The 12698-nt window shown below is 38.5% G+C and overlaps 1 pseudogene; it reads left to right on the top strand.

Annotated features, from left to right (window-relative positions):
• Window positions 1-1334: 1334 nt before the first annotated feature.
• Window positions 1335-1433, top strand: LOC127124584 (uncharacterized; annotated as a pseudogene).
• Window positions 1434-12698: the final 11265 nt, after the last annotated feature.

Below are 12698 nucleotides of genomic sequence, written 5' to 3'. Positions count from 1 at the left end.
TACATATGGATAAAGGCATAACGCTAATTCCGGCTCCTAAATCGCATAAGGCTTTGTCTATGACAAACTTTCCTATGTGACAGGGTATAGAGAAACTACCCGGATCCTTGAGTTTAGGGGGCATGTTTTGGATTATAGCGCTACATTCGGCAGGGAGTGTAACGGTTTCGCTATCCTCAAGTTTCCTCTTATTAGAAAGAATTTCTTTTAAGAATTTAGCATATGAGGGCATCTGCGTAATAGCTTCGGTAAACGGAATTGTAACGTTTAATTGTTTAAGGAGATCAACAAATTTTCTAAATTGGCCTACATCTTTGGTTTTAACAAGCCTTTGAGGGTAGGGTATAGGTGGTTTGTAAGGTGGTGGAGGTACATAAGGTTCCTTCTTTTCTAGGGTTTCCTTATTACTCTCTTCCTTTTCCTTAGGTTCACTTTCCTCAGTTGATTTCTTAGGGTTTTGGTTTTCTATCCTTGGGTCAGACGGTCCTTCCACTTCCGTTCCACTTCTTAATATAATTGCATGAGCTTGGCTTCTCGGATTAGGTTGGGGCTGTCCAGGGAATGTACCAGTTGGTGCAGCAGTAGGTGCTTGTTGTTGAGCTACCTGAGATATTTGCGTTTCCAGCATTTTGTTATGGGTAGCCAAGGCATCTACTTTGCTTGCTAGTTGTTTAAGTTGTTCGCCAGTGTGTATGTTCTGGTTTAAGAAATCTTTATTGGTTTGTTGTTGGGAAGCTATAAAGTTTTCCATCATGATTTCCAAGTTGGATTTTCTAGGGGTATTATTGTTAGAATTGGATTTCTGATATCCCGGAGGTATAGATGGGGCTTGATTTGGAGACTGTCCAGGTGCGTATAAAGCATTATTACTCTTATATGAAAAGTTTGGATGGTTCTTCCAATTTGGGTTATAGGTATTCGAATAGGGGCTTCCTTGAGTATAGTTTACTTGCTCTGCTTGGATTCCAGTCAAGAGTTGACATTCCGCAGGAGTGTGGCCTTGGATTCCACAGACCTCGCAATTCTGAGTTATAGCAACCACGGCGGCTGGAGGTGATACATTTAAACTTTCAATTTTCTGGACCAAAGCATCCACTTTTGCATTAACGTGATCAAGGTTACTTATCTCGTACATGCCAGTTTTCGGTTGAGGTTTTTCCACCGTTGTTCGTTCGGTTCCCCACTGATAGTGGTTTTGGGCCATGCTCTCGATAAGCTGGTAAGCATCAGCATAAGGTTTGTTCATTAGTGCACCACCTGCAGCGGCGTCTATTGTTAACCTTGTATTGTATAAGAGACCATTATAAAATGTGTGAATTACTAACCAGTCTTCCAAACCATGGTGTGGGCAAAGTCTCATCATGTCTTTGTATCTTTCCCATGCTTCGAAAAGAGACTCGTTGTCTTTTGTTTAAATCCGTTTATCTGGGCTCTTAACATAGCTGTTTTGCTTGGCGGAAAATATCGGGCAAGAAAAACTTTCTTCAACTCGTTCCATGTGGTGACTGAGTTGGAAGGAAGTGATTGAAGCCATCTTCTAGCGCTATCTCTTAATGAGAAAGGAAAAAGACGAAGTCGAATTGCCTCTGAAGTGACACCATTAGCTTTAACAGTATCAGCGTATTGGACAAATACGGATAAATGAAGGTTTGGATCTTCGGTAAGATTTCCAGAGAATTGGTTCTGTTGCACAGCTTGCAACAGCGAAGGTTTAAGTTCAAAGTTGTTTGCTTCGATTGCGGGCGGAGCAATACTTGAATGTGGTTCATCTTGCGATGGAGCGGCGTAATCTCTAAGAGCACGAGCTGGTTCTGCCATCTCGGTTAAAGAAGGAAGATCTTTGAGATCAGGAAGGTCTATAGGAGGGAGATTGTTTTCAGCACGATATTCCCGAATTCGTCGTAAGACTCGGAGATATAGTTCGATATCGTTGATTCGTAAATAGAGTGGCTCGCCTTGAGAGCGAGTGCGTGGCATACAAATCAACGAAAGAAAGAATAGAAGAAAAAAAAACCTTAGTCTCTACAGCGTAACGGAAGAGTTACGATATCGATTAAATAGAAGTCCCCGGCAACGGCGCCAAAAACTTGATCGCTCCACTGTGTGAGTCGAGAATGGGATACAAACTGCAAGTGCACAGTTCTATCGCGTAGTTTTAAAAGATATCGATCCCACAGGGACTTATGAATCGATATACCGTTATCTAAGGTTACTACGTAAATCTAAGGTGAAAATGTTTGATTGTTTGGGGAAAAACTAAGAGCTAAACTAAGATCTAGATTAAATATTAATAAAACGGATATCGGTATGTAGTTCGTCAAAACTAGGGAGTCAAGTCTTTGTCGGTTTCTTGGTTTTAAAATGAATCGTTTCGGTTAACTTTATTGGTTAAAGGTTTTATCTCAAACTCTCGCTCTGTTGAATAAACCATGATTTTATATTAATGTAGCTGTCACTTATAATTAAGTCAAAAATCATATTTTGAAAACAATAAAGTTGCAGAAACTCCTTTTAAGAAAATACTGACCGTTTTAAACACCCTTATCTCAAACTCTCGCTCTGTTGACTTAGGTTATATAATCAAATCCAAATGCTTAACTCTCGTCCTCACATTCAATCTTTAAAAATACTTTTTGGAAAAGGTCAGAATTTAATTAACTCTAAAACTTGCTCTCGCCCTGATCTAGAATTAATGCCTAACTTACACTGTCCAGTTAAAATCTCAAACTCTCGCTCTATTGGTTTTAACTTCTTTATGTCTTTTACTTTTGTAAAAAATCTTGTTATTAAACCTGTAAGTTGAGACCGTAAAAAGATTGATTTTGATTTTAAGTTTAGATAGACCGACTCAGTCTTGATCCCTTATTCTGCTTACTTTACATACCGATACCTGAGCAAATTAGCCAGACATGCTAAATAAATAAGAATTTATATCATGCATAAACAGACTCATTCCAGGCAGATAGTATAGATAAATAATAAAACAAAATATTAAATAATGATTAAAGAACCTGAATGCGTAATACAATAGTCTTGAACACTCCACCACAAGCCGGTAGGATTTGTTCTTGGATTCTTCAATTAAACAGTAAATTAAATCAAGGAAATAAAACTGGAATATAACGTAAGGTTAAATCCGGTATAAAGTTGCACAATAGTTTCCGGTGTAGAAACTATTATGCGAAAAATATCTAAAAGCTAAAATGGGAAAGGTAAATTTGCAAGGGAAAAAGAATGTAAAGCTTGCAAAAGAAATAAATAAAATAAACAATGCTGGAAAAGAAAAATAAGCAAAAGCGTGAAAAGAAAATTTGGCAGAGCTTCGGCAATATGAGCGTGGAAAAACCGAGAGACCTTTAGGTTTTTGAGATGGCTATTTATAATAGTGTTGGCAACTGCTTTCCGTTTCTCCCATTCTTCAACGTGGCTACATGCACGGCGTGGATATAGGAGACCAACTTCTCAACGTTCTTCTTCCAGTCTTTCTGAGGGCGTTACTTGCGCCAAAAAGGTAGTGGAATTGTGTGACGCCCGTCACACTATGTGTGACGTCCGTCACAAGGCTGTTTTGCGTGACGCTCGTCACGCACCCTGTGACGTCCGTCACAGGCACAACGTTGGTGACTTGTGCGCTTTGGGCTGGGCTTTGGCATTTGGTCCCTTTTCTCTCCTTTTTGCACCTCCTTTTCTTCCCTTTTTCACTTTTGCTTCAAAATGGATACCTGACATAAATAGCAAGGAAATACTGCATAATATCTGATAAAATGAGATAAACTAAAGTGAATGATAATATAATCTAATTGAATTAAGTCTTAAAATGTGATATAATTTCGTGTTATCAAAAGCATGAGGAGTTGCAGCTTGAGTCAAAGGACAAGGATGCACTTATTGAGCTTCTTGAAGACCAAGCAGTGAAGAGACGGAGGGAGCCAGAGGGGCCATCTTCCTCTAGTATGCCTCAACCTTCCGATGCTTAGAAGAAGATTGTTGATCAGCTTGTCTGTAGCGGTAAATTCATGATCATCAAGCCATGGATAAGCTAGACATCAAATAAACAAGAGTCGCTGTCGCGCTTTTATTGTTTCCAAGGGAAAAGGGAAAAGTACGAACAAAACCCAAAGATAAGAAGTTTTCAAATTAAAACTACTAAAATGCCAGATATTACAGGTAAGGGGGTTGGTTACACAGATGGAAGGTGTTAGCACCCAACGCGTCCTAGGTACTCCTAGGGAGCCCTTTTTTGTGTGCATATGTGTTTTTTTACAAATGATGTTTGCAAACAAATAGAGTGGGGGGATGAGAAAAGAATTCATTAATTATATTTTTGTGTTTGACAAGACCTTCGAACTGATGCCTACGTACCAACATAAAAATGAGGGATCAAAACCTCGTAGTTCGTGGTATCAAATTCAAAGTGAGTGCATTGCTTTTAACAAAGATTAAAATTGAAAGGCACAAAGGCCTAAAAAAAGGTTTAAGTGAGTTAGTTATTTTTGGCTTTTGAAATTTTAAGTCAATTATAGTTAAGTTTATTTACAAGTTTGATTAAGAAAATTAGTTTGAAAATGCAATGGCATAAGGCCAAAGTTTCTTATTTGCATAAGTGGTCAAAGTTTAAAAATCAACAAAACACAAGCAAAGAAGATTTTTTAAAGGAGGGAGAAATTTTGAAATTAAAGAAGTGGGGAGGAGATGAAGAGGCTAATCCTAAGCACAAAATAAAAAGTTAAGAGTTGAAAAGATCTGACCAATGGGCTGCAATCCAATAGACAAGAATGTCATATAGAAACCCACAATTCTATTGGACTTTAGAATCAAGCAACAAATAATGCACAAAATATCAACTTGAAGAGCAAGGAATCAAATAAAGATAGCCCCATCCAAGCTTAGCAACTCCATGATCTTCTTCAAATTTACCCATGTAGCAGATGAATTCCAAGATGGCATAAGTCATAGATTCAAAATCACAGCTTCATAATGATCATGTTGCAGATGAACTCAAATGGATCTTCAATATGTATCAGATGAAGTTTCAGATTACAAGCACTTAGCTTCATGAAAATTGGCATTGGCCAAGTCTTTTGCATAGGGAATGTTGCCTAAATTCTAAGTCCAATTGTCTCAGATCAAACCAACAGTCCACACAATATATTTTTTAGGGTTTTTGTTCTTATTATGTACATTAATGGTTAAAGACCACACAAACAAACACAATATACACAAACAAAATATATCATAAAATATGGTCCAAGTGGACAAAGTGAAAATGACATTAACATAAACAATTAGAATGACATGAACAATGGCAAATGAATAAAGCTCAAAAATTAAATTGCATTAAAAGTAAATAACTTGAAATTAAAGGTTAGTTGTTAATGAGTTAGAAGTTATTATTTCTTTTGCTTTTCTTTTGTTTAAGTCATTCTTTGGAGAACACTCAACCCACTTATCACAAGCATAGGTCCTTGAACTAAGAGATCTTCCAAAGGAATGAAAAAAGGCCAAGTTTTCACACAATACCATGAAAGAGGGGAGACTTATAATCTCAATAACTAGAATGCTATGCATTTTATGTCAAAATTTAGCGCTATGTTAAGCAATCGTAATTGGACTTATGTAGAAGTCACAACTATTTGAGGTCGGGCAATAGAATTTTGGTGTTAATGCATGTTAGAGACATAGTATGATGAACTATGTTCATGAAACATACCAAACACAAAAAGAATATTCAAATTGGGGTGGACCTAATCTCATCCATACTTAGGTTGATTTTTCAATCAACTAGCCTTAGGATATATCGATATTATAGATCCATGACATGAATGCATAAAGAATGGGAATGAGATGAAGTGGGAGGGGAAATGGATCAAACTCAAATTGGACAAAGGGGGACTTTTACCAAGTTAAGATCATTCATTCATTTTTGGAGATGGAATGTACATTCCACCAATTCCCTAAATCCAATGATCTTAACCTAACAAAGTCAAATCAACATTGACCAAGGTCCAACAACACAAGTTAAACTCACAAAGTCAATTAAAATGAATCTACACAATTAATTTGGCAGTTAAACAATTAAAAATATTAAAAATAATGCATTAAATTAAATATGGTTGGTCAATTTCCTAAAACCTCATCACCAAAGAAATGGCCATGAGATTTATCATAGCTCAAACAAGGTCAAAGGACCTTGGAGAAAAAATTTCAGAATTTTTGGAAACTTAAAAGTATTTTTAAACAATTAAAAATAATCACAAAATCAATTCAATCATGAAAAATATTAATAATGATCCAAAAAATATTTTTAATTTAGAAAATGAAAGAGGATTTTATTTAAATTTTTTTGGTGAAACTCTCATATTTTTTGGATCAATATTAAAATTAATATGAATTAATGAAAATCAAAGGAATAAAAATAAAAATCAAATAATCAAAAAAACGTGGACCACTTGATCTCCCTCATTAATTGAGGTGGCAAATCAAGTGGTGGAGAGCATGCGTTCCATGATACGCTTGAGTCAACTGATCACACGCTGGGTAATCACAATGTACGCTCCTGATTAAAACATTTTAAACTCATCTAATGGCTCTAAACACTTTCAGCGCATCGCCGGAGCCAAAGGTCGGTCATCTTCTCCTTGCCTAACTTTCGGCCTTTGGACTTTTTATGATGACTGGTTCAATAATCACCACTTCATAAATGAAAAAAGAGGACATTATCTTAAAGAAAAAATGGCGTAGATCATGAATATCACCTCAATTTTAACTAACTCCAAATATATAGAGAGATACGTGGAGTTGAATTTTGAGGTGTGTCAACTGAGTTGCTTCGGTTTGACCTCAAAGCAACTCAATCTTATTGCCTACATTGGTAGGACTTCAGACAACCAAGGATCCAAGGGAATTGATGAGAATTGAGAGAGAATCGAAGAGAAGAAAAATCTGGAAAAATACCTTCAATGTTGTGCAGAATTGGATCTCTCTTGCTTTAATTCGTGCTTGATCTTTCTTATGGAGCTTGTGGAAGTGGCTTAAGAGTAATGTAAAGCTTTGGATCCTGGATTTTTTGAATCTCCAAATAGTGAGATTCAAACTCAAATTTCAGTTGAAATTTCTTAGGTTTTCCTTGAATTGAGAGGGTTTGGAAGGTTGGGGGAAAAGCTGGCGCGCAAGGTCCTTTGAATTGAGGCATTTGACCTCTATTTATAGCAATGAGAAGTGTTATTTGCACACTTGAAAAATTCTCCAAAAATGGCAATGCAATGCACATGCTTGCATGGGCGTGTGCATACCCATGAAGCAATCCAATTAGGTCCACAATCAACTGAAATGAGGTTTGCATGAAGCTTGGATGGAAAGGCAAAGTTATTTGAACATTTGAATCATGAATCTTGCCAACTGATACAGGCATGTTTAAGCCATACGCAGACCCATAAAACTTTGTCCAAAATAAGTGAATTAGGACTCTTTGGAAAGCTTAGATCAAGAGGAACAACTCTTATTGTTAGACTATGGCACGGACCTAGAAGGGGGGGTTGAATAGATCCCAATTAAAAACTTGAGTCAGCACTACCAATTTTAAAATTGGTTTTGAAAAATTGTTTTAAGTGCGGAAGCGGCCGAGGAAAATTTTAGTTTAAAACGAACCGTTATTGGAAAACCGGATATGCGTTAAGCTAATGGATTAAAGACAAAGTGAAAATACAAATTACTACACTAATTGCACAATCAATGATATGTTTCACTTACTAGGATTCCTAGTTCCAATGATCCAAATACCAAATCAAACTAGATACAAACTTAAGACAACTTTGATTTAGGCAAATTATCAAACACTTGGTGTGCATAAACACTCCAAGTGATATTTGTTTTGAGTAAGTAATTCAAATTTATCTAGTACAATATACTATTGTACTTTGGATTCAAAAAACAGAGTTTTAATCTCTTACTCAATTAATATCAATGTTTGGCAAAAATGCTTAAACTAAAATCACTTAATTTTTAAGCTGAAAAACAATTATGCAGAAAATTAAAGAAGACAGAGATTTGATGAGGCAGTTCCCCCGCCGTCCTCGCTTCGGGGTACGTCTGCCCTCAATTCTAAAATTAGAATTGAGATGATTTAATTAGATATCACCTGTAGAATTTAACCATTTATACAAGGATTGCAAAGCAAGTAAACAACAGAACTCTCAAGGTGTTGAATGCTGCTTCCTCTCCTTATTCCTTGATTCAAGATGAATCAAGACCTTCGATTGTTGTTGATAGACCTCCGATTCCAGCCCCTTTGTTGAAGGACCTTCCGTTCTTCAAACCCTCGGCCCGGCTGATCTCAACCACAACGAATCGAACCCGAATCCTTCCCTTCAATATCACCGAATCCGCTACTAGACTGATGAAGACTTCCTCTTCTCAATCACCTTCGCTCAGCTGAATATTGATGAAGCAATTCGTCCAAAAACCCCCAAACACAAACCGGTCTTGGAGGACAAAACCCCTAACGGTTTTATTCAAGAAAGAACCTGCCACAAGCTTCAACCCGAACCGGATTCTCCAATCTCAGCTTCGAACCTTATCACCTTTAAACGATCACGAAGCACATCAAAAATGGTTGTGTGTAGTTGATGTGTTGTGAAATGTTGAAGATGAAGATGATGAATCTTGGACACCTATTTCACTCTTTCTTGTTTCCTTGAACACTTGAAATCAATTTGACAAATGTTAGTTGATAAAAGTGATTTGACTTCTATTTATAGTAACTAGCTAACCAACCAAAAAATAACAACTTTTCAAACAGTGGAAAATACTCAGAAAACTGAGTTTACGCACGAGCGATCGACCATAGGTCGGCGTGCGCTGACCCGTAGGAAATGCGCCGACCTCTATGGTCGACTCAAGTGTTCCATGCGCTGACCCGTGGCCAACAGCACTATGCCATGCGCCGACCTGTGGTCGACTCAAGCAAGCATGCGCTGACCAGTAACCAACTAGTCTGAGTTATGCGTTGACCCGTGGGCTATGCGCCGACCCTTATGGTCGACTCAAGGACTTCAAATCTGTAAAAATTCGTATTTTGTGATTTTCATGCATTTCGTCATGATCACACTTTGTCCACATATGTTTTAAGAATTTTAACAGATTTAGATAAGCATAGGAAAGGATATGATAGGTGATGTGTTGCATTTGTTTGTAGACGTGGAATCGACAATGCCGATTCGTCCATGGTAGTCATTTTTCATCATCGAAACTTTTGATTGTATGTTGTCTGACAATTTGCCTTTACATACTCCCCCTTTTTGATGATGACAACCTGTGCAAAACCAACGAGACAAACATCATGCAGTATTGACACATTATGCACACTCCCCCTTTCTTTTGTAACCTAAGGCTATCTGCAAAAAAAACTGTTAGTTGTGGTGAACATTTTTGGCTGCCTGCTTTTGTACACTTTCTCCCCCTTTGGTTGCCTGCTTTTGTACACTTTCTCCCCCTTTGACAACATCAAAAAGAGACAAGGAATGAGTATTCAACGTAACAAGAGGTTTAATAGGAAATAACACAAACAGATAATAATATCACACCAATATCATTTCTGAGCAATAATCATTAATTAAAGGAAGATACACATTAAAATTAATGTTGCACAAACAGGCAAAACAGAGAGATGAATACATTCAAAACAACAAGCAAAATACAAAGTGCATATGAAGGTCTATGTCCTAATGGCGGTGTCCTGGATGGTAACAGATGCCCGGGTTTCTGTAGGGGTCAGCCAGAGTTGATAGGTGTTCAGCAATACCGCTCAGATGCTTGAGACTCCCGTCGACCGATCGTTCGTGGCGTTCAAATGCTTCGGTAATGCAGTATACCGTTCATTCATGCTTGTAGAAAGGTTATCAAGCCTTTCATTTTGCGTTTGAATTTGGCTGCTAATATGAGCATAGCGCTCATCCTGAGTTTGCATGAAGGATTGTTGTGCCAGCTGCATATTTCGCATCATATCCAACAGTTATGAGGAGTTTGTGTGTTGTGGAGGAGACGGAGGAGATTCTTCATCATCCTGGTGATACGGCTGGTAGAATTGACGTTGAGTTGACCAGCCCGTATGTTGCCATTCACCCCAGCCACCCCAGATGGGGACATCTTCTTCAGTTGAATGTGAATGTTGAACCCAAGCGGAGTCTGAGTAGTCGTGAGTGTCAACTCGTGGAGGACTATTATCTCCATCATGGTGATCAAAGGCTTTCCCGGCTTCCTCTTCCTCTTCCTCTTCTTCATTTTCCTCTTCATCTTCTTCTTCTTCACTTTCATCACTGTCATCATCTGCTGCAACAGGCGCAGGAACATTTCCTCTTCGAACAAACTTGTACATTCTCCGCTCATCACACCAAAAACATCCCATCATAGACAGAGTTTTTGGGCTGAACTCTTTGTCAGATGAGATGGAAGTGTACGGAAAGGACGAATGATTAATGTCAGCTGCAGGAAGGACCTCTTGAATGAAAGATCCGTAGGCAAGCGCCGTTCCGCATCCGGAATCATGTAGACTGAACATCCTACCGGCAATGTAGTAGGGCCAGTTGATTTTCTGCTTATTCTTCAGAATGTACATGAGATGAACCTCAGCCTGTTCAACTCTGGAGAGACCACCTTTCTTTGGTCGCAGGATGCGTGAAACAATCCACTGAAGAATTCGTTCTCCTGTTTTCAGCTTGCCGACAGTGATAGTTCGTGGGAACGCGTCACTGTTCACAATATGATCAGGGTATGGTCGTTTCAGCATGTCGTTCAACGCACTCTTAAACTCGTAACCTTCTATTTGGTGAGAGTCAGTTACCTCAGCTAGAGGATTTTCAGCATCATCCAATGACATATCAAAATATTAGTTCCAAACATTTGACTTAAATGATACCTTTGTCGTGCCGATTCTGGAGTAAAACTTGTGCCCGCGAAACTTATCATGGAGGTCGGCGTAGAACACTCGGACTAAGTCTTCTCTGTATTTAGCATTGCATTCCAAGAATTTGACAATGCCTTGATGCTGTAGCAGAGCCATGATTTCTACGAGGTGCATGCGTTCGGCGGTAAGTTTGTAGAAAGCATGTTGTCGTACAACTCCTCTTTTTCCGATATCTTTGTTGAAGGATTCGACACGAGCCGGTGGAACAAGCGATACAGCGGAGATGGGTAGAGATGCGGCGGATGATTCTCGGGATCTCTTGCCGATAGGTCTGCGTGATGTGGAAGCCATTTGAGCAGGTTTGTAACTTAGTGTGTGTGGGTAGAGAGTGAAGGTTTGTGAGGGTTTTTCAGAGTGATTTTGCTAGAGAGAGGTTTTTCCCTATTTGTAGAGGAAAGGTTAGGGTTTTGGGAAGATGAAAGATCAAGGGACAATAGACACTAGGTAGATGCAGGTTACAAGGTAGTGGGTAGTTTGAAAGGTAATGGAATGTAAATGCACACTTAATGATGGTTTTTGAATGTAGATGCATGAAACGGTTTAAATTTTTCTGCAGAAAAACAGAATTTTTGAGCGATGCGTCGACGCATACTGTTTGATTTTTGAGAAATCACAAAAAAATGTTAAGTGTGCGTCGACCATAGCCCTGTTACGGTCGACTCATACAGACAAAATTTCAATTTTTCACTATTCTGCACATGCGTTGACCAGTTTGATGCATAATTAAAAATGCCATACAGCAATAAACATCCAAAGAGATACATCATGCATATATATACAATATCATGATGTGGTATAGCTATTTTAACCATGAAACTTTGCAGATAGAGAGAGAGAGAGAAGGGAACAGTATCACCTCGATGTTGGAGTGACTTGGTGAACAATAAACTTGTGCTTGCAACAACATCAACTTGTTAGAAGTACAAGATTATAGTCTTAAATGGAATAAGGTAAAACAACAGATTATAGTGCCCGTTCCGAAATATCGAGAATACCAAGTTCTCGGCGGATATGAAAGAAAGGTTCAGTGGCTAGCGGCTTTGTGAAGATGTCCGCTAGTTGATTTTCAGTATTAACATGTTCAAATACAATGTCACCTTTCTCTACATGATCCCGAAGAAAGTGGTGTCGAATTTTGATGTGTTTGGTGCGAGAATGCAGCACAGGATTCTTGGTCAGGTTAATGGCACTTGTATTGTCACAAAAAATGGGAATACGTTCAAGTTTGAGGTTAAAATCCAATAGTTGTTGCTTAATCCATAGGATTTGGGCACAACAACTACCGGCGGCAACGTATTCCGCTTCGGCGGTTGACAAAGCAACTGAAACCTGTTTCTTGCTGTGCCAACTGACCAAAGAGTTTGAAAATAAGTGACAAGTTCCACTGGTGCTTTTCCTATCCGATTTGCAACCGGCAAAATCGGAATCGGAGAAACCTACCAGTGAACAATCATTACCTTTGGAATACCATAGTCCATACTTCGGAGTACCGGATAGGTATTGAAGTATTCGTTTGACAGCTTTTAGATGGGATTCCTTGGGACATGATTGATATCTTGCACACATGCATACGCTAAACATAATATCGGGACGAGAAGCAGTAAGATAAAGGAGTGATCCAATCATACCTCTATACCGTTTTACATCTACTTCCTTACCGTCTTCATCTTTGTTCAAGTTTGTACAAGTAGGCATGGAGGTGTCTATGGCCTTAGCTTTTTCCATGTCAAATCTCTTG

The sequence above is a fragment of the Lathyrus oleraceus genome, chromosome 2 (assembly GCF_024323335.1).
Source record: "Lathyrus oleraceus cultivar Zhongwan6 chromosome 2, CAAS_Psat_ZW6_1.0, whole genome shotgun sequence".
NCBI classification, from domain to species: Eukaryota; Viridiplantae; Streptophyta; class Magnoliopsida; order Fabales; family Fabaceae; genus Lathyrus; species Lathyrus oleraceus.
This window is presented reverse-complemented; position numbering and strand designations above follow the sequence as displayed.